The following is a 23048-nucleotide window of genomic DNA, read 5'->3' on the forward strand; positions in this document are numbered from 1 at the left end:
CTCCTCCGGTGAGAACTTTATCAATGATGAAGGGACCCTCCCACTTGGGTTTGAGCTTGTCCTTCTTCTCCGGTAGGCGTAGAACGAGTTCCCAATGTTATAAATTTTGGCCCGTACTTCTCTGCTTTGATACCTTCGAGCCTGCTGCTGATAGAATGCGGAACGGGCTTTTGCGACATCACGCTCGTCCCCCAGGGCATCTAAGTTGTCCTGCCGATCTAGCTCGGCTTCCTTTTCTTTGTACATGCGCTAGGGAGGTGAGTCATGAATTATGTCGCAGGGTAGCACTGCTTCTGTGCCGTACACCATAAAAATGGTGTGTATCTGGTGGTACGATTCGGCGTGGTCTGCAGCTCCAAGAGTATGGAGTCGAGCTCCTCGACCCAGTGTGTGTCCGATTCCTTCAAGGATTGCACTAGTCTGGGTTTGATGCTGCTCATGATGAGACCATTTGCACGTTCGACTTGACCGTTTGTTTGGGGATGATAGACAGAGGCATAATCGAGCTTAATGCCCATGTTGCCGCACCAAGTTTTCACCTCATCAGCTGTGAAATTTGAGCCATTGTCAGTGATGATGATGTGGGGGACACCGTAACGGTGTACAACCCCTGATATGAAGTCTATCACGGGTCCGGATTCGGCCGTTTTAACTGGTTTGGCTTCTATCCATTTGGTGAACTTGTCCACCATGACCAATAAGTATTTTTTTTCTTATGGCTTCCCCCTTTAAGAGGTCCGACCATATCCAGCCCCCAGACCACGAAGGGCCTAGTTATGGGGATTGTTTGGAGAGTGGTAGGGGGCATATGGCTCTGATTGGCGAAGAGTTGGCAACCGACGCAATGTTGGACAAGATCCGATGCATCTGCCCAGGCTATCGGCCAGTAAAAACCTATACGGAAGGCCTTGCTTACAAGTGCCCGAGCTGCAGCGTGGTGCCCGCCGAGTCCGGCATGGATTTCGGCCAAGAGTTGCCGCCCTTCCTCTTCGGAGATGCATCTTTGGAGCACTCCGGTGGCACTTTTCTTATAGAGCTCTCCCTCATGGACTTTGTAGGCCTTGGAACGCCGCACAATACAACGTGCCTCATTTTGGTCCTTGGGGAGATCTTGCCTATTTAGGTAGGCCATGAAGGGCTCGGTCCACGGGGCAATGACAGCCATGATTTCGTGGGCCAAAGGTGTTATTCCGGAGGCAGAGCCTCCGATTACGTCAGATGGTTCGAAATCTGGGGTTGTGTTTGGAGCCGGACTAGTATTGCCGGTCTCCCCTTCCCATACCACGGATGGCTTGAACAACCTTTCCAAGAAGACATTAGGTGGGACGGGGTCGCGTTTAGCGCCGATGCGGGCGAGGATATCCGTCGCTTGATTGTTTTCTCGGACCACATGGTGGAATTCGAGCCCCTCGAACCGAGCTGATATTTTGAGGACGGCATTACGGTAGGCCGCTATTTTCGGATCCTTGGCATCGAAGTCTCCATTTATTTGTGATATTGTGAGGTTCGAGTCCCCGTGCACTTCTAGGCATTGAATGCCCATAGAGACTGCCATCCGAAGACCATGCAACAGAGCCTCATATTTGGCTACATTGTTGGAGTCTGTGTATAATATTTGGAGTACAGGATGGATCGTGTCTTTGGTGGGGGATGTCAGGACAACACCCGCTCCCAGTCCAGCCAGCATTTTATAGTCGTCGAAGTGCATGATCCAATTGGAGTACGCGTCGTACTCTTTAGGGAGTTCGGCTTCTGTCCATTCGGCGACAAAGTCAGCTAGTACTTGCGACTTAATGGCTCGCCGTGGTTTGTATGTTATGTCGAACGGAAGGAGCTCGACAGCCCATTTGGCAATCCGGCCCGTGGCGTCGCGGTTATTTATTATGTCATTGAGTAGTACTTCGGAGGCCACCGTAATCGAACACTCTTGGAAGTAGTGTCGTAGCTTCCAGGATGCCATGAAGCCGCGTATGCTATCTTTTGATAGTGTGGGTATCGGGATTTGCATGGAGTGAAGACAGTGGGCACGTAATATACCGGCTTTTGGAGCGGGAACTTGTGTCCGCCTGCTTCTCGTTCGACGACGAGCACTGCGCTTACAACCTGGTGTGTTGCAGCTATGTATAATAGCATAGGTTTGCCAATATTTGGCGCGGTCAGGACTAGATTGCTGGCCAATAGGGCCTTTATTTCTTCCAGTCTGGCTGTAGCCGCATCCATCCACTCTAAGTGTTTGGTGCGTCGAAGAAGGCGATAAAGAGGTAGTGCCTTTTCCCCTAATCGGGAGATAAAGCGGCTCAAGGCAGCCACACATCCAGTTAGTTTTTGGATCTGCTTGAGGTCTGTTGGGATAGCCAACTGTGATAGAGCTTGGATTTTTGCCGGATTTGCTTCGATTCCTCTATTGGAAACAATGAAGCCGAGCAACTTCCCGGAGGGTACACCGAAGACGCATTTTTCCGGGTTGAGCTTGATGTCGTATGTTCGGAGGTTGTCGAACGTGAGTCTCAAGTCATCTATTAAAGTTTCGACATGTCTTGTTTTGATGACCACGTCGTCCACGTATGCCTCCACTGTTTTGCCAATTTGCTTCTCCAGGCATGTCTGAATCATGCGTTGATAGGTTGCGTCGGCGTTTTTGAGCTCGAAAGGCTGTGTTGAAACAAAAGGGGCCATATGGCGTTATGAAGGCCGTTGCGGCTTGGTTGGATTCTGCCATCTTTATCTGATGGTATCCGGAGTATGCGTCGAGGAAACACAATGAGTCGTGTCCTGCGGTGGCGTTAATGATTTGGTCAATGTGAGGGAGGGGGAAGGGATCCTTAGGGCAAGCCCTATTGAGGTCTTTGAAATCGACACATAGGCGCCAGGATTTGTCCTTCTTTGGTACCATTACCAGGTTTGCTAGCCAATCCGGATGTTTTATATCTCTGATGAATCCGGCCTCAAGTAGCTTGGCTAGCTCTTCTCCCATGGCTTGCCGCTTAGGCTCTGAGAAGCGCCTAAGAGTATTCTTGATGGGCTTGTATCCTTTCAGTATATTGAGGCTATGTTCGGCCAGCCTGCGTGGGATGCCCGGCATGTCTGAAGGATGCCAGGCGAAAATATCCCAATTCTCACGTAGGAAATCTTGCAGTGCGGCGTCCATTGTGGGGTTCAACTGTGTCCCAATGGAAGCTGTCTTTGTGGGCTCCGTTGGGTGGACCTGGAATTTGACTATCTCGTCCGCGGGCTTGAAAGAGGTGGACTTGGGTCGCTTGTCGAGTATCACATCGTCTCTGTCCACTGTGGCGCGCAGCATTGTTAGTTCTTCGGCCGCGAGGGCTTCGGATAATGCCTCCAGGACTAGTGCGGCAATTTTACTTCCGGCACGGAGTGCGACATCCGGATCACTAGCTAGAGTGATGATTCCATTGGGTCCGGGCATTTTGAGCTTCATGTACCCGTAATGGGGTATAGCTTGAAAGCTCGTGAATGTGTCCCGCCCTAAGAGGGTGTGGTATCCGCTGCTGAACGGGGCCACTTGGAACGTGATTTCTTCGGACCTGCAATTCTCCGGCGTGCCGAATACCACATCTAGTGTGATTTTTCCCGCACACCATGCCTCCCGACTAGGGATGATTCCCCTGAAGATCGTGCTGCTTTGCTCAATGCGGCTTTTGTCAATTTCCATCTTGTTGAGGGTTTCCTCATAGATGAGGTTTAATCCTCTTCCGCTGTCCATGAGCACTTTAGTGAGCCGGAAGCCGTCCATGATTGGGCTAAGGACCAAAGTGGCTGGTGCCCGGACTGTTCGGAATTGAGGTTCCTCACTGGCATTGAAGGTCATAGTAGTGTCGCTCCACGGATTTATTTTTTCTACATGGCAAACTTCAGCGAAACTGCGATGAGCTCACTTGCGCCTATTATTTGAGGCAAAAGTCTCGAAGACTGTCAGTACCGCATTGTTGTGTTTGGCGGGATGTTGCTCTGTTGTATGGTTTACAAGGAGATCCTTGCTGCTCTTTGCTACCTGTCGGAGTATCCAACATGCTCTAAGGCTATGCGTTGGCATGGTATCCAGTGTGCTGTGAATTTTGCATGGCCCATTGAGCCATTCCTCCAATACGGTTCCACGCCCTGCAGCGGGCTTTGGTTTTTTGGTAATTGAATCGGGTGACTTACGAGAGTTTACCCTTTTAGTTCAAACAAAGGGTTTAGTGAGAGTCGTATTATCCCAGAAGTTTGTTTGGGTTTTCCAGGCGCTTTCCATCTCACAGTACTTCTGTACTATGGCCGCTAAGTCAGAAAGTGTACTATGTCATGGCGACTTATAGCGTTGAGGATCCCTTTGTTCGTGCAATTTTTGCAAAAGAGTGAGATTGTGTCTTCCTTGCGACAGTCCTTGACCTTGTTTATCACAAAGAGGAATCTGGCCCAGTAAAGATGTACTTTCTCTTGGGGCTCTTGTCTGATATGGGAAAGATTGCATAAATCTGGGTGGGTGGGTGGATTTAAACCCGAATCCTGACCCAATCTAAGACCCAGGGGCAGAGAAGCTTCCGAGCTTGGCGGGTCGGGCTCTGGGATGTTGCCCAATTTTTCCGGCCCGCTGCCCGATTCTAAGTTCGGGGTTTGGGTCATGTCCTCCCGCGGGCGGGTATCCGGCTCAGAGAGCTCGGGAATCCGGACATAGTTTGTCCTCGAGATAGAGGGAGAATTCACACGATGCTCTTCCACTACCGCTATCTCTTGGGTGACCGGCGGAGAGTAAATCTCCCTTTGGTCGGGTTTAAGCCCGATCCGGTCATAGTCCATGGCGACGCCCAGAGCGGCGATGCGATCCAAGAGATCACTAAGGGAGGAGAGCTCCATTGGATTCATCTGTTTGGCAAGTTCTGAATCGACGTGGAAGTTGTTTTTGATGACCTGAGAGGTCATCGTCGGTGTGGCCGCCGATCAGGCGGTCATGACAAACCCGCCCAGCCGGAGAGTCTGGCCTAGAGCCAGGGCTCCCCTAGAGGTGATGTTGTCCTTGACAATGAGACGAGCCATCAAACCTTATCGTGACGACACAGTGGAGCTCTCAATGAAAGCACCAATGTCGGTGTCAAAACCGACGGATCTCGGGTAGGGGGCCGAACTGTGCGTCTAAGGCTAATGGTAATAGGAGGCATGGGACATGATGTTTACCCAGGTTCGGGCCCTCTCGATGGAGGTAATACCCTACTTCCTACTTGATTGATCTTGATGATATGAGTATTCCAAGAGTTGATCTACCACGAGATCGTAGAGGCTAAACCCTAGGAGCTAGCCTATGATTATGATTGTCCTTGTCCTACAGACTAAACCCTCCAGTTTATATAGAAACCGGAGGAGGCTAGGGTTACACAGAGTTGGTTACAGAGAAGGAGATCGAACATCCGAATCGCCAAGCTTTCCTTCCACGCAAAGGAGAGTCCCATCCGAACACGGGACGAAGTCTTCAATCTTGTATCTTCATAGCCCAACAGTCTGGCAAAAGTATATAGTCCGGCTGTCCGGATACCCCCTAATCCAGGACTCCCTCACCAGCCCTCCACCGAGCTGTAAGCAAATGAAGCGTACTTTGACAAATATACCCTACTTTATCTCTGAGAACAATAACCGAGACCTGTCTTGCAGTCTGGATCATAGCCTTTCTCAAGAGAGTTTGTCCTCGGGGGCTCTTCTTCCGAAGATGATGTAGAGGGAGACGCCTCCTCCTACCTCCCCGCCCCATGGGGCGGACAACCCCGAGGTGTCGTCACGGAGGATTTCTCCTGATCCACTAAGGCCAGAAGTTGATGCTTCGGCCGCCCGAAGCCCGGAGTATTCGGCTCCCAAGGAGAGCAACAAGAAGAGTCCAGGATTGTCCGGCACACAGCCGGACACAGTGACGGGCCTTCTAGAGCGAGCAGCTATCTCAGAGGTGCACCGTACTTTAATGGGTACGGTGTTTGAGAGGATTTTATCCGCCAAAAGCGGGTTGAATGAAGCTTTTACGAGCATGCTCAAAGGCTTTGAGGTACGCAAAGTAATATGTAAACTTTCGGCTGTACCGCACACGCTAGGTGTGCTCCATATAAATAGTGGCCCCTGAGACTCTGGTTGCCAGCCCGAGGTGGCAAACGGAGGATCATACTCCCAAGTAATGATCGCATTGTGTTATGTGCAGATGGCTCAGGGTCTGGCGGTTGAGCGGACTGCTGAATTTGCTGAACTAAGGCGACAGCTTGATGTGGCGGATGCCGATATCATGCTTGTGAACAAGTGACTTGACGAGGCACAGGGTATGTGCTGTTTTTTTCGTATTGTCAGCAAATATTAAGAGGAGCGTGATGCTAGTATCTATAATATGTTGTGGCTGCAGATGGAGTTGCTGCCATGGAGGCCCTTCGGGCGGAACTTTCCCTAGCCAAGGATCAAGCCAGGAAAAGTGATGCGGCCGCCCTAAAGGAGGCTGAAGAGTTAAGAGCCGAGCAGGCTGCTCATCGCCAGAGCAAAGATAAAATAGCCAAGATGGTTGTTGAGCTGAAAGATGCCATCGGCCGATATGAGCTCTTTGAAAAGGAGAGCCAAGCAAAAGAAGCTGACCTGAAGAAGGCCTTAGAAGCAGCCAAGGAAACGCGCTCTGAAATCAGAGCTGCACGGGAGGAGCTTCGACAAGCCGGAGATATCATGGCGGGGAGGCCCTTTTTGTTGCGGGTGAAGTTTGGAGATCCGAAGTATGCCCCTCTGGATCAGCTATGGAGTGTTGCAGACGCGTATGTGGACCTGACGAAAAGTACTGCTGATGCGACCAAGTTTTTCAAAGATCAGAAAGATCATGAGGTGGAAAGGTTATTCTGGCCGCAGTTCAGTTCCCCAACGCATCTGCTGCCATTGAATGAAAAGATGTCCGCATGGGCCGAGCTCCATAGGTTGTCCGGGCTTGCCTTGAGGTCTGTCGTGGATCATCTTTGGCCGAAGGGACCATGGCCGGACTGTTATTTTGGCTTAGTGCAACAATTCCTTAGTGTTGTGTCGCATATCAATGTTGTGAAGAGGTCGGCGTGCATAGAGGGTGCTCAGATGGCTCTTGCCCGTGTCAAAACATATTGGGCAGGTATGGAGACCACCATTATTGCAACACAGGGTCTGGCGGGAGGCCAGTACCCGCCCGAGCGCTATTTTTAAGAAGCCCTAGAAGGCGCCCGTTTGATAGAGGCTCAGTGCTCGAAGAGTACCATGTTCGAGTGACATGTATCTCAGTTGTAAAAACAATACTATTTTGATTATAACGGTTGTGTTTATACTTTTGCCCAAAAGTATTATAGTGCCTCACGTGCAGCCGTTTATGTATGTATATAACCTGAAAGGTTGCAGTCATCGGCTTCAGCCCCCACGCATATAATGCGGGTGTGTTCGAAAAAGGCGCATAATCACACTTTATCCAACGTCTTGGTCTATTAAGGAGGTGATAGCGCGATGAACTAGGCAATCAGACTATATTGCTTTAACACTTTCACTTAGCCATAGAAGTTTGACAGTGGGGCTACTATATAGCCCCTTGTACTTCCGTGTTCATCCGAATTTGGTGCGTGTATGTACATGACCGGGAAACCGGTCCTTCATTAATGCGGAGGAATCCTGAAGGTTCCGCTAAGTCCTCGAGTGGTTGACCAGTCTCTCGCTGTATCATGACAGTCGGTGTTTTCTCTACTAAGGTGCTCGTCCGGAATAACCAGGGCACAATCGCAGTAGTTCTCCTTTGGCCGCCTTAGCCGATAAAATGGAACATAAGGTAGCAAAACCCAGGAGCCGGGCAAACCCAACATTTGACCAAAGACATGACTCGGAGCTGATGCGTATAAGGCCAAACTCACGACGCCGAACACTCCCTAAGGTATTCGGACTTTACAACATATATTGGGCTGAGTAACGCCCTCGAAAATGAGCCCTGAATTTCCAGATACGTGCATAGGTCTGTCGTGGTGAAATGCCAATAACGCCAGAATCCCTCTCGGGTGTGTTAAGTACCCAGGGGATGTCAAGCAACAAGAGACATTAAAGAAGGTTTACACATGGGCTTAATCTAAAAAGAAACCTTTGAGCGGGGCCCTGCTGCACGTCTGCGCCTTTGTCTCCGTTGTGCCGTATCTTGAAAGGGTGTAGCACGATGGTCATCTGTAAAAAAAGGAAAAACCCAGGTAAAAGAGTTTGGTGTAATCATGTGAAAACTTGGTTATTCTCAATGAACCGTGAAAATGCAATCTATCATTGTATTAATAGGGTCAAGCCGAACTGTGGGCTTTGTTACATGTGCGCAGCCCCTAGCACCGCCCATGGGGGTATATCCATAGACCCCAGCTCAGGTTTATCTGGGCTATTACCACCGGCGGTGCACCGGACTCGTCTAACCGTGTCCATGGTCTTGACGACCGATCATGTAATCTGGTTGGAGAGGCCGCTCAGTGTCGGCTGCTAGAGCCGCCACATATTCTTCCGCTCGTAAGGAATGCTCTGTGTTTACGCTAATTGTGATGATGCCACGTGGACTAGGCATCTTGAGTTTAAGGTAAGCGTTGTGCGGTACTGCATTGAAGCGAGCGAAGGCCGCTCTTCCGAGTAGTGCATGATAGCCGCTTCAGAATGGAGCAATGTCGAAGATTAATTCTTCGCTTTTGAAGTTGTCGGGAGAACCGAATATAACCTCTAAGACGAGAGAGCCCGTGTAGCGGGCCTCGACGCTTGGTATTACTCCTTTAAAGGTAGTGTTACTTTGGCTGATTCTTGACGGGTCTATCCCCATCTTGCAGACAGTGTCCTGATATATCATATTAAGACTACTGCTGCCATCCATAAGGACTCAGGTGAGATGGTATCCATCAATTATTGGGTCGAGTACCAAGGCAACCAATCCTCCATGCTGGATACTAGTCGTATGATCCCTGCGATCAAAAGTGATTGGGCAGGCCGACCAAGGGTTGAATTTGGGTGCGACGGGCTCTACAGCGTATACGTCTCTGAGTGCGCGTTTGCGCCTTCTCTTCGGTATGTGAGTTGCGTAAATCATATTCACTGTTTTGACTTCTGGTGGGAATTTTTTCTGTCCCCCAGTGTCCGGCTAGCGAGGCTCATCCTCGTCTTCACTTGGCATCTCCCTTCCTTTGTGTTCGGCGTTTAGCTTACCGGCCTGCTTGAAGACCCAACATTCTCTGTGGGTGTGGTTTGCAAGTTTTTCGGGGGTGCCATGAATTTGACATAATCTGTCTAGAACCTTATTTAGGTTGGACGGTCCATCTCTGCTGCCTTTAAATGGATTTTTCCGTTGACCGGGTGGAGAGCCCCTGAATCCGGCATTGACCGCCGTGTTATCCGGACTGTCTTCATTGTTTCGATACTTGTTTTTATTGCGTCGTGGCTTCCCGTTGCCATCCCTAATTTCGGATGTGCCTGGGTCGTTGGTGCCTCTATGAGCCAACCAGCTGTCCTCTCCCGTGCAAAAGCGGGTCATAAGGCTTGTTAGGGCCGCCATTGTCCTTGGCTTTTCTTGGCCAAGGTGTCTGGCGAGCCATTCGTCTCGGATACTATCCTTGAAGGCCTCTAAGGCTTCGGCATCCGGACAGTCAACGATTTGATTCTTCTTAGTGAGAAATATGTTCCAAAGCTTACGAGCTGACTCTCCGGGTTGTTGGATTATGTGACTTAAATCGTCTGCATCCGGAGGTCGGACATAGGTCCCTTGAAAATTTGCCCTGAAAGCATTCTCAAGTTCCTCCCAACTTCCAATTGAGTTTTCGGGAAGGATTTTCAACCAATGCCGAGCTGGTCCTTTCAACTTGAGGGGCAGGTATTTGATAGTGTAGACATCATCTTTGCGAGCCATGTGGATATGAAGGATAAAGTCCTCAATCTAGACCCCAGGGTTTGTCGTCCCATCGTATGCCTCTCTATTCACGGGTTTGAATCCATGTGGAAATTCATGATCCAGAACTTCATCTGTGAAGCACAGAGGGTGCGCGACACCTCTATATCCGGACATGTAGTGGCATGCTGTTGACAGCTGTTGTGCTTGGTGTTGATTCCGAGCTGGTATTCGATCAATATGATCATTTTGGTGTATGTAATCCTGCACCGGAGCGTGCATGGATCCATAGATGGACCTGTTTACACCTGCTTTTTTGTCCAGGAGTTCACGTAGATCGTGTGCTGATTTGTGTGCGGCATCATTGGTCGCCCTGTCACGGCCACGGGGTGGTCGGTCCGGCTGATCGGCCGTATTATTCTTTGGTGGAATGGGCTCTATGGCCTCGTCGTCGAATTCGGGCGGCAGCTTGCGCTTTGGGTAGCTCTTTGTGTGGCGATCGTCACCGTATTTTTCTTCAGTGTCTAGCACTTTGTTCCATCTGTGGTTGAGCGTATCCTGCGCGGCCTTAAGCCTTTGCTTCTGCTTCTTCAGGCTCCTCGCGGTGGCCATAAGCCTTCTGTGGAGGTTCTCTTGTTCCAAACGTTTTTCTGGGATGATGAATGCGTCGTCGTCCGGACTGTCCTCCTCTCTGGATTGCCGTGATCGGGCGTCTGCTCCGGGCTATGTTCGGCGCGCCCTGGCTCGTCCTGCTCCATCGCTGGGTCCATGGGGTCGTTGTTTCCATTGGAGTCGACCAGGGTGTCATTTTTTCTTGCGCTATTATCGCTATTTTTACTGTGGCTGGACTTAGAGCGGCGCCTGCGCCGTCGCTTTGGTTTCTACCCAAGGGGATTTTCCTCCGTTGTATCCTTTTTGTCGCTGTTTTCCTTGGGTGTATCCACCATGTATATATCATATGATGAGGTGGTTGTCCAGCACCCCGTGGGCGGTGGTTCCCTTTCATCTCCAGCATCGTCGTCCATACCGTCGATGTCTTCGGAGTCGAAGTCAAGCGTGTTGGTTAAGTCATCGACAGTGGCTATTAAGTGGGTGGTGGGTGGGTAACGAATTTCTTCATCGTCCGCTTCCCACTCGAGCCGGACATAGTTCGGCCAAGAGTCTCTTGATAAAGAGAGAGACCTCAATGAATTTAGCACGTCACCCAAGGGTGAGTGTTGAAAGATATCCACGGAGGTAAACTCCATGATTGGTGCCCAATCAGATTCGATAGGCATGGACGTGCGCGGTTTGGAACCTAAGATCGGAGACGAGTCCGGGGGTTCGGTGACACACATCTCTTTGGAGGCGGAATCTGTGTTCGGCTCCAACGCCGATGAGTGTGCGGCCTCCATGGCGGGGTCCATCCGCCCGTCCTCGGATGGCGTGATCTGCTCCAGATTAGGGGCCGGGGCAGCCATAGGTGCGATATCCCGAACACCGTCCGATGGCAGATCTAAGTCATTCACGTCGTGACTGTTCGGCGCTCCCGACGCAGGCTCGAACCCGTCAAAGATCAAGTCTCCGCGGATGTCGGTTGTGTAGTTCAAGTTTCCTAACCTGACCAGATGGCCAGGGGCATGGCTGTCGATCTTCTCCAGATGGCCAAGCGAGTTGGTCCGCAGTGCGAAGCGGCCGAATACGAAGATCTGTCCGGGGAGAAAAGTCTCACCCTGGACCGCATTGTTGCTGATGATTGAAGGAGCCATCAAGCCTTATCGCGACGACACAATGGAACTCTCAATGAAAGCACCAATGTCGGTGTCAAAACCGGCGGATCTCGGGTAGGGGGTCCCGAACTGTGCGTCTAAGGCTAATGGTAACAGGAGGTTGGGGACACAATGTTTACCAAGGTTCAGGCCCTCTCGATGGAGGTAATACCCTACTTCCTACTTGATTGATCTTGATGATATGAGTATTACAAGAGTTGATCTACCACGAGATCGTAGAGGCTAAACCCTATAAGCTAGCATATGATTATGATTGTTGTTCTCCTACGGACTAAACCCTACGGTTTATATAGACATCGGAGGGGGATAGGGTCACACAGAGTCGGTTACAGAGAAGGAGATCTACACATCTGAATCGCCAAGCTTGCCTTCCACGCAAAGGTGAGTCCCATCCGGACACGGGACGAAGTCTTCAATCTTGTATCTTCATAGTCCAACAGTCCGGCCAAAGTATATAGTCCGGCTGTCCAAGGACCCCCTAATCCAGGACTCCCTCACCCCTGCCCCCGTATATAAAGGAGGAGAGTGGGAGGCCGGCCGGCCCTTTAGGGCGCGCCAAGAGGGAGGATTCCTACTAGGACTCCAAGTCCTAGTAGGATTCCACTTGGTGGAAGGGGGAAGGAAGGGAGAAGGAGAGGGAGAGGGAAAGGGGGGCCGCGCACCCTCCCCTAGTCCTATTCGGACTCCCCATGGGGTGGCTCCCCCTTGTGGGTTGTCCTTTCTCTCCCTTATGGCCCATGATGGCCCATTTCTTCTTCGGGGGGTTCCGGTAACCCCCCCCCCCCGGGCACTCCGTTTTTACCCGGTACCACTCGCAACCCTTCCGGTGTCCGAATAACATAGTCCAATATATCAATCTTTATGTCTCAACCATTTAGAGACTTCCCATCATGTCCGTGATCTTATCCGGGACTCCGAACAAACTTCGGTCATCAAATCACATAACTCATAATACAAATCATCATCAACGTTAAGCGTGTGGACCCTACCGGTTCGATAACTATGTAGATATGATCGAGACACATCTCCGATCAATAACCAATAGCGGAACCTGGATGCTCATATTGGCTCCTACATATTCTACGAAGATCTTTATCGGTCAAACCACACAACAACATACGTTGTTCCCTTTGTCATCGGTATGTTAGTTGCCCGAGATTCGATCGTCGGTATCATCATACCTAGTTCAATATCGTTACCGGCAAGTCTCTTTACTCGTTCTGTAATGCTTCATCCCACAACTAACTCATTAGTCACATTGCTTGCAAGGCTTATAGTGATGAGCATTACCGAGAGGGCCCAGAGATACCTCTCCAAAACACGGAGTGAGAAATCCTAATCTTGATCTATGCCAACCCAACAAACACCTTCTGAGACACCTGTAGAGCATCTTTATAATCACTCAGTTACATTGTGATGTTTGATAGCACACAAGGTGTTCCTCCGGTATTCGGGAGTTGCATAATCTCATAGTCTGAGGAACATGTATAAGTCATGAAGAAAGCAGTAGCAATAAAACTGTAACGATCATAATGCTAAGCTAATGGATGGGTCTTGTCCATCACATCATTCTCTAATGATGTGATCCCGTTCATCAAATGACAACACATGTCTATGGTTAGGAAACATAGTCATCTTTGATTAACGAGCTAGTCAAGTAGAGGCATACTAGGGACACAATGTTTTGTCTATGTATTCACACATGTACTAAGTTTTCGGTTAATACAATTCTAGCATGGATAATAAAAATTTATCATGGTATAAAGAAATATAAATAACCGGCTCAAAAAAGAAATATAAATAAAAAGTTTATTATTGCCTCTAGGGCATATTTCCTTCACAAATCGCTAGGGAGATCCTCTGCTGGACTACTACTGCAAGGACATCCAGCATTCTACTCGTACTTTTAAACACATGAACAAATCAACATGTATGGACTGAATAAAAATATCCTCATGTAACAAACCAAAGGGGGATGAAAAGCAGATCTATGACTTGAGGAGAGAACAAATATCATATTGATGTACAATCCAACTAACCTAAACCTGGAAATAGAGAATAGAACCATGTAAGCAAACTTGTACCCTTTCTGAATCATTAAATACACCATAACTATTTTAAATTTATTCGTTTAGCAATTAGGGCACCGTAATTTTGTTATGAAATGAAGATACACATACATAGAAGTAATTAATTACCTATAAACATCAAAAGTTAACTAAACACTAGGTTATTTACATGGACCAAATCAAATTTGTGACTGGTTTTAAGGTTGCAATTGAGCACTTGCAGACATAGACGACTCAGATGAACCTTGACTAACCAATCAACAATCGATTCCAACATATGGAGAAGAATCTAACTTTGTGTGAGGCTTCATCTAGGAACAATATCATTCCCAATCGATGAAGAAGCACGTCACACCACTTACATGGGGCCGAAGAGGTTCTAGCGGAGGTGCCGCAGACATGCGAAGGCGGCCCCGGAGGTGCTCGGATCTGGCTGATGCAAGGGTCCATAGTGCGATAGGGTAGGTAGGGGCTCAGGGGCATCGCCGTACAGCCGATGGTGGGGGCGGCAAGCAGTGATTGCTAGAGATAGGCTGGACGATGAGGTGGAGATGGTGGCTGCTTGGGCCTCCAGCGGTGGCTGGTCTGACCTGCGCGGCTGGGCGGTTGTGCCCTTGGTCGGGGTAGGGAGGGCAGCGGAGGAGGTCGTCGAGCGACGTACAGGGGTTGCAGCGGCCGCTGGAGGACCACTGGTGGACCAACGCGGTGGTGAGATGGTGCCGAGGATGGCGAGCGACGGCCGAGGAGCCGAGGGGTGGGGTGGGAATGAAGCCGACGCTAAGCCTACACCTGGCCAATGTGTGTGCGTGTGTGTGTCGATGGGAGAGATGTGGCCCATGTGCGCCTGTGCAGGATGAGCGACGACGGACGAAGATTGCGAGCGACGTAAGATTTCTTTTAGGTAGTAGAGATAACATACATGTAAGAGAGAGAAAAACATTGAATAGGATTTTTTTTCCACCGATCTCTTTTTCAAAAACACACAAGCTATGTGTCATCAGTATTAAGATATGAGAGAAACACAATACAAAGTCATGTACTCCCTCCGTTCTTAAATGTAAGTCTTTATAGAGATTCCACTATAAACCGCATACGGATGTATATAGATGCATTTTAAATTTAGATTCATTCATTTTACTCTGTATGTAGTCCATCTAGTGAAATCTCTACAAAGACTTACATTTAGGAACGGAGGGAGTACAAAATAGAGATTAGGACGCTGTGTAAAAAGGCGATCAAATCAAACACCGTACAGAAGCACACTACTCATTCCTTGCATCATCGTCCACCGGTCCACGCCTCCTCGCGAGCTTCCGCAGCTCGAATTCAGCTCTAGTTATGACTACCACAGCAGAAGCATACCACCGTCCCTAATCGATTGAAAACACGGCTATTTCTCTCCAACCAGAGCATCCTCAGCGTGCAGCAGACCAACGAGTTGAGTTCCTTCTTCCGACACCCCCACACGGCCGAGCTGAGTTGCGGCGGCCACCACTCCCGGAGCTCGTCATCAGCGTGCGGCGTGAACGGGTGTAGTCTGGCAGAAAAGTAGCATCGAGAACCAAACTTGCCGCGCGAAAGGACAGCCCAGCAGGATGTGTTTCGATGTCTCTGCAAAATCTCGCGGATAGAACATCGACTGAGATTTAACTTAACGAAGTTTGAGAGCCTATTCAACGATCGCATAAAAATTCCGCGCCCTAAAGGTTATAGCACGCCACTGTAGCATTTTTAATGCGCCGGGACCAACATTGCTTTATCAGACGCCCAAAACGAGCGTTCAAAAAGCACACGGTGCAAATTATGCCGCGCGCAAAAACTTTGCGCAGAAGTTGTATTAAAAGTTTTTGCGCGCGGCATATTTTGGGACAGATCAGCCGTCTCCACAGATTGCTAGTTTGCTGAAAACAATCCAGCTTTTGCCAAAAGAAAGCCAAACTCTCATCCAGATGCATCTCGATTCACATTTCTATATGATAATATGCACGACCGATTCTCGTATCTGCTGATACAAGAGATTCTTTCCAAAGATAACCCTAACCACTGGGTGGGCGAAAGATGGAGACAATACTGCCGTTGAAGCACAAGAGTGAGTAGCAGTCCGGTCAGCCCTTGCTTTCTCAACTTGAGCAGGAAACTTCCAACCAAATAGGAGGGAGGGGCACTCTCAAATAGGAATGCAAACAAAAAATGCGTGCTCTTGAGTGTCAATTCCTCTTCTGACCGAAGTGAATAACAAACATCCCTTCCATTTGGACACTGAATAATGAGAGAATCGTAGAAGTTATCGGAATCCGGGGCTAGAGTCTTTGGCTGAACATCCACAGATGATCGATTCCCTGCGCTAGCAAGTATTGGATTGGAGTGGGGGTTAGTTGTCTCACCATATGGTATAGATCGATAGATATATTTGATACGTCCTATAACATGGAGACGGAGATAGCCAAGCCCCTTTCTCGAAAGGCAAACCCTCTTTATCATCCAACACAGGATCTCCCTATGGAATACCACCATTGTCTTTCTCCATCTCACTCAATAGTATATATCGGTATAAATAGCTCAGCTCACGAAATAGAGCGAGCAAGAGCTCGAACTTGGTAGGAAAGTTCGGATAAGTCGACTCGACTCCTTAGTGCAGCATATACTTGCTGAAGCAAAATGAGGCTCATCCATTTGTTTTGATCCGAATCACACTCTAGACCAGCTCTTCTTATAGAGAAGGAACTCCACTTTGACAGTCATACGAGAGGGAAGAGACTCAAAGTTGATGAGAATAGTCGATTTGACCGGTATCAAGAATAGCAGTTTTAGTAGAAAAGGGTGTTGATGATTGAAAGGATTTCTCCTCGAACCACTAGTAACTATGTCAGCTTTTGTCATTCTGATGATACTGAATCGGATCAATATTTGGAATAACAATATCTGATCTATCAAATCGATTCATCATCGAATGGAATAGTATAACATAGGAATTTGATCCAAACAAACTCCGAATTGGGATTTCTTATTGGATCAGGAATCCCATTGCATTTTGCATCCTTTTCCATTTTGCTTCTTTCAGGCAGTTTTGGCTCGCAATAAAGCTAGGGTCCTGATCGAGCAAGACTACGTCCTATCTATCTACCTCTCCAAACACAATATCTTGAGTACCTATGATGGTGACTACATCTGCTGGCATGTGATGTTTGGACATAGAATCGAGTCCTTGTGAATGGGCAAAGCCAGGTGCTCTTATTTTACAACGGTAGGGATGATTACTCCCATTACTGACAAGAAAGACACCAAATTCACCTTTAGGTGCTTCAACTGCGGTATAGGTAGAAGGAGCTGGTACGGAAAAACCTTCTGTATAAAGTTTGAAATGGTGAATTGAGGTAGAGTAGACTGATGATCCGGTAGTCATTTGGCCGGCTATGGAAAGAAAAAGCTTGCATCTGCTCCCCCTAAACTATAACGGGTCCCATCTCTCTCCAAACCTAACGTGGTAGTTTCCCATCATAAGGCTTTCCATCTATAGATTGAGCCATTACCCACCAAGGATCCCATTCGTTCAGAACTCAGTCGACTGCTTCTATAGATAAGGCGGAACATCCTTAGTTCAGCATTATAGCACATAGTCTCCGACGCTACTACAACGTTTCGCTAACTCGAAGCGCCTCGCTATGAGAATGACGCGTCGCTAACGCTCGGCTAAGTCGTCGAACCCTCGCGTTGACCATTCGCTTTCTCAGTAGCGAAAGCGCTTCTCTTTGCCCCTTAACTTCATAAAGTATTTGGAAAGAAAAGAAAGAGATTCTTGGTTTTATTGCTCCCGCTTCCTCTTCTGCGCTCGTCAAGCCAACTTTGCTTTTTGGGAGGCGAAAGAGGGGTTGAAGCGGACATGTCGAAATGACAACATCGAAGATATCTATATACACAGGAACGCTTATTCCGGACTGCGTTCCGGAAAAAGTAGCCTACTTGACAGAAAGGGCGGGCACTCTTAGCGCGGAGGTAGGCACTCTCGTCTTTCAACCCCACCGTCACTTTGAATTTAGTGGGGCACTGTTTACTTACAGCCTCTACGAGTTGCAAGTGAATGGGGCCGGTGCATGGTGAACGAAAGGGTTCATCAAGCCATTTCTCGCCTTAACACCTAAACTAAATAGGAAGAGGGGTACTTGACTAATAGGGGGCAATTGCATTGCACCTGACTTTGAGGGACCTCTTGATACCTTATGTTCACTTCCTAACTAGTAGCCAGTTTCCTGTCGCGGAAGCCTTTTCCCAGTGCGCGGAGCCCCGATGAGGAAGGTGTTAGTGCTTTCTCATGGGGTCAATAATGCTAATCCCTCTTTTTGTGCCGGGAAGAAGATAAGAAAAGGCGAAGCCTTCTCTTGGTTTCCCAACCTGTTGCTTCTAAAGGCTGCCCTCTCTCGGCTGGATTTTGGTCCAGCCTACTGCGAGGATCCCGTATCCCGTACATCGTCTTTCTCCCTCCTGGGTTCCCGTGGTTCCTATGCCGCCGCGTTTCCCGGTCCTTTTCTTTTAGTGCTTCGACCCGAAGCGATAGCTTGACGCGTTTTCCGTGGATAAGATGGCAGCACTCCAGCTCACTAAAGAATGGGACGGCAGTGGTCCGCCGACAAGCTCGTTCTGATCCTGGACGCAGTACATTGGAATCCTGAAGCACCACCACAAACGCTACCGCGCGTGCGCCTGCGGTGCGGTAAGGCACCACTCTGTTGTGCCAGCAGCCAACTCCGGCGTGTCAGCTTAGTTATCCTCATCAAGCCACAACCTTGATGTCTAGCTTCCCAACTGGTAGATGGTTCCCTTTCCCCCGGATCAATGTAGAAGGGAGAAGTCAGTTGATTCCTCCGAAGAACCGGAAGCGAAGCGCTATGCCGGGGCGAGGGGACGGGAAAAGAAACTGCTCCGAAGAAAGATATTGGGGTTCCCAATGCTTCTCCACGCCCAACGAGATGCGCCAACCTCGGGATGCTTTACTCCTAACCCCACGGCGGTTCCGAGACGGAGCTTAACCTGAGTCTCGGTTAAGAATGGCGATGATCTACGTTTCACACGGCGCACGATTCCATGGATAGTTTCATTCGAGATCGTGATGGAGGACATAGCTTACAATCATCGGCTTTGATCATGCCACTAGGCATTTGATTAGGACATTGCACAATGATCCGAACACTTTGTCGCATCTCTTCAATACGGATACAGTAACGATCATAGCGATCTCCTCTGGTACCTACTGGTACGTCAAGATCCGATTGGTCATGAACATCGTAAGGTGTTGCTCTTTGCGAATCCCAGCATACCCCAGGTTGGGATGGGTAGGCCCACCACTTCACTTTTGCACTTTCACTTAGGCCCGGGCCAAGTCAGGGGGGGACCCTGTCGGGCTCCTTCCCCCCCAAAACAAACTGTACGTGGGAGTTTCCCTTCATACGGCTCGAATCATTCTCAGATGCCCCGAGAGGCATCTTTCCTTATGATCTGGTGGTTCACACGCGCGCAAACGAGCACCGGCCGCAACAGCAAGGAACTATGACCAATAGAGTCAGACACAGAGCGTCATACTTCTTTATCTTGTGATGGTTGAGGAGTTTCTTTCTCAGAGGGTGCGGGATGCTTGCGGAGTCCGTGCCTTCCGTACCACCACAGGTCGTTCTTGGGCAGATCCCGCTCCTAAACATAAGGAGGGGATAGGGGGAAAGGGGCCCTAAAAATCATATAAATAGGGTTGTAGAAAGACCACTTTCATTCAACATTCCGGGGCACCCGATTCGATCGACGAATTTGGCGAGCTGATCCGCTTTGATCCAGGGGAAAGCCCAGTCAGCCACCTTTTCGGTGCAGGTCACGTGACCTATAGCTCGGCCTTCGCTTTTTGAGACTTCCTCTACCCACATCTCTATGTGCCCGCAGCACTTTCATATGGAGAAAGATGGGCTTACCATGTTCTATCAATAGCACCTAACCTATGCCGATTTTGGCGGACCGTGCTCCACCCCGGTGAACTCATGCGGTTCCGACGTGCCCAGAGGCCAGAGGCGAATTCGTTCATGGTCCGTAGGACCAACACCATTCGAAGGTTGATGGCCCGCCCCGCCTAGAGTAGGAATCTTTGACTGGGCTTACACACATTCGCTCACTTACGCTGTCCCCCCTCAGCTCACCCTAGCCCCGGGTACGTCGTCTCCAAGGCTTCACACAAAATCTTCACTGACAACATATGCATGCTTTTGTAGGGTCAGGCAGAACCGTTGTTGCCTAATGGGAACTTCCCCCATATTGCTATCAATGTCTTCATGTCGCACGACCTCTTAACATTACACCACTGAATCCCCAATCCTTTGCTTGATGTGCAGTGACAGTACCAATATCCACTAATCGTTGTTTCCAGATACGGTTGCCAGTTGACATCTCTTCTAATTCGTCGATACGAGAAGCAAATCGTTGTGTGGAGGAATCAATATCTCGACATGAGCCAATAGGCAGATCTTGTGCCACTCCACCAGGTCGTATGAAACTGGCATGCATCCTGGCTCCCGGGACTCTTTCATAGAATTCCAACAATTTCTCCCGCTCCTCAAAAGCCCAAAGGAACGGAGTTGATGCTCCCACATCCATAGCATGAGTAGTTGAAGCAAGTGAGTGATTTGAAATTCGAGTTATTTCACAGAATAACACTCTTATATATTGAGCTCGTAATGGTACCTCACAATTCAAAAGTCTCTCTATGGCTGAAGAATGAGCGTTTTCTTGGGCCATCCTAGAAACATAGATAGGGTCAACGACGGAACGAATAACGAAACTTTACGACAGCTTTTTCGTACATGTTCACTTGCATCACATACACAAGTGCTCTCTGAACCGTGCAATAAGGTCACCCATAACACGGCTCTCCCACTGGAGTTACCTTAGCCCCGGGCCATGCTATTCCATGATATTGGAGAAAGTTGACTAATTATTATCATCGTCTTGAAAGCTGGGCGCCTTTTGAATATGAGTGGGGCTCCTAGTCTAGGCGGCGCCTTCGTGGAGCCAAACCGAAGGAAGAGCAAAAGGGCGAGGCCACACTCGGCTTCGAATCAGAGGGGGGCTTAGCTCTGGATCCCGCCTGCTTGCAGAAATGAATGGATCAGAAAGGGGGCTGGGTTCTATTTCCGGGCCGGGCAGGAGGTGAAGGCCAGAAGAAGAAGAGAAGTGCGCCTTCCCGGTAAGGAAGAGGATAAAAAGGTGCTGTCATCTATCTCGACCTGTTTCCCGAGGCGTTGGAAATGAAGACCGGCTCAGAGAATCACTGGCGTGCTTTCTCTCCCCCATCGTTTCGCCAACAAAGAAGTCATCCTTGACTTGACTATTGACCATTCCATCCCTACCGAGCCGCCTCTTCGAAGTATTTACCTCTGCCTTTCTTTTTTGAGAACATACCCGTCAAATCAAAAAGAAAAAAAGAAAGAAAAGTTCCTCGTCTGTGATTTAATCGGCCCTAAGGGAGTTTACTCGACCCATTCTCCAGTCTCCCGCACTTCTCAAGTGTGCGACTCCGTATGAGGACCTCCTTCCCTTTTGCTCTTCCCACTCTCCATTCACACGGTTATCAAAGCGGAGGAAGGGCGGGCAGCAGGTACCACGAGCCCTCTGTCCCACACATCTATCAAGAAGCAAGTGTAGTTCACCGGTTCCACCGAATGCTCCTATCTCTCGGCAAAGATCGTGTGAGTGTGCAGTTATGCTTCGGATGCTTCGCCATGGAATAGATCGATTCAGTTCCCCTTCTTTTCCGGTGCACTCGCTTTGTATCTCCGACACACAAGGAAGGACGCGGTGGGAAGAAAGCTGCCCTAGCCTCTGTCCGGTTGATCATTCCGCTGGCATCTTGCATTCACGCCTCCGTTTGACTGCCGCTCGGGAATGTAGTTGTAGATATGTGAGTCTTAGTGGGTCGTTGGCTCCACCTCTTATCTCCTTCTACGACATGTTGTAGTCGTCGCCATATTCAATATGTCACTTAGTCATATCTGCCTCGCAGCGGGTCAGCACCTTCGAAAGAAAGGGAGGGAGGACTTCATTCAGTGACTCCGCGATCGCCCTATAAACGATCAAAATAAGGTAAAGCTTGGAGATAAGTTTTGTACTCGATTAATTTCTCAGTCCCTCTAGTCGGGTGGGCGCCGGCCGGCCGGATCCCCCTGAAAGCCGTACGTGCGGGTCTCCCCGCATGCGGCTCATGCCATTTGAGGTGGCCCAGCCCAGCATTCATTCAAAAATCCTGTAGTGAAATTGATACTGCTTGACCTCGGAAGCTAATTCGCGTGTAGGCAGCGCTGTCTTAATACCGTTGACTGTATCTATTCATTGATACATTGGCTCGCTCCCCCCCTCTTTTTTCAAGAATGAATGAGCCGCTCGGACCTTCCATTTCCGTTAAATGACCCGGCTTCCCCTGGCTCTTCCACCGTCCGGGCTCCCTTTCCTCCCTATGCTCCCCCGGCGCAGGCCCACCATGCTTCGCGCCTGCGGCATTTTTGCCAGACGGTCTTTGCCAGTAGTGCCATCCTCCCCGTAGGCTGTCTGTATGGGTGGGTTGTCCCTTGCTGCTACGTTCTGTTAGGCGCTATGAATTACATGAAATTCAGTGGTTGACTTGGACAGCAGGCGGGTTACACGTTCCACTGTGCCGAGATGTGAGGTGCAGGTGGTGATGATCACCCCGGGGTATGTGCTAGCACCCTTGACGGGCACTCCAGGACCCGCCTATGCTCGTGAAAACCCAGGTCGGTCCTCCGACCAGATGTGTGGATAACGAGGCCACCTTCACAACCTTCTCCCTTCTATCTTTATCCAAAGTCAGGTAGGGCGGTTCGCTTGAGTTGCTCAACCGTCCCTTGGCCTGGTGCTCATGACGCGCTACGGAACCTCCACCGTGCTAGCGGCATAGGAGCCTACTCAGCATCAGCGGCTTCGTGCCGCACTAGAGTGATCCAATATGTGGTTCCGCAGGTTCCACCACTTCTCCGTTCATTTCCAATACTGATCGTGAAACACCATGAGCAGCAGGATGTTGAGGTCCGGAATTCGAAGTGAAATTCTTGATTTGCCCGTTCCTAGTCGTCATGGGAAAGAAATAAGAAAGAAATAAGAAAGAGATTATTCCCCTAGAGCTTGTCCAGTACCACCAGTACTCAAAATGCATCTCCGCGCGTCTACCTGGCGCTTTTATTAGCCGCCTTGCATGCAAGCGAAGCGCTATTGGCGGCAATTAATAGCTCACTGAGCGATGATTGATGCAGTCAGTCAGTGCCCTCGATTATTCTATTCCTGATAGAAGGATCATGGCGCCCCGGAAGCATTCCATCCAGC

General features: G+C 49.4%; 1 pseudogene; it reads left to right on the plus strand.

The window, feature by feature from the left end:
* Window positions 1–20432: 20432 nt before the first annotated feature.
* On the plus strand, window positions 20433–21796 carry LOC119291134 (annotated as a pseudogene).
* The last annotated feature ends 1252 nt before the right edge of the window (window positions 21797–23048 follow it).

The sequence above is a fragment of the Triticum dicoccoides genome, chromosome 4B (assembly GCF_002162155.2).
Source record: "Triticum dicoccoides isolate Atlit2015 ecotype Zavitan chromosome 4B, WEW_v2.0, whole genome shotgun sequence".
NCBI classification, from domain to species: domain Eukaryota; kingdom Viridiplantae; phylum Streptophyta; class Magnoliopsida; order Poales; family Poaceae; genus Triticum; species Triticum dicoccoides.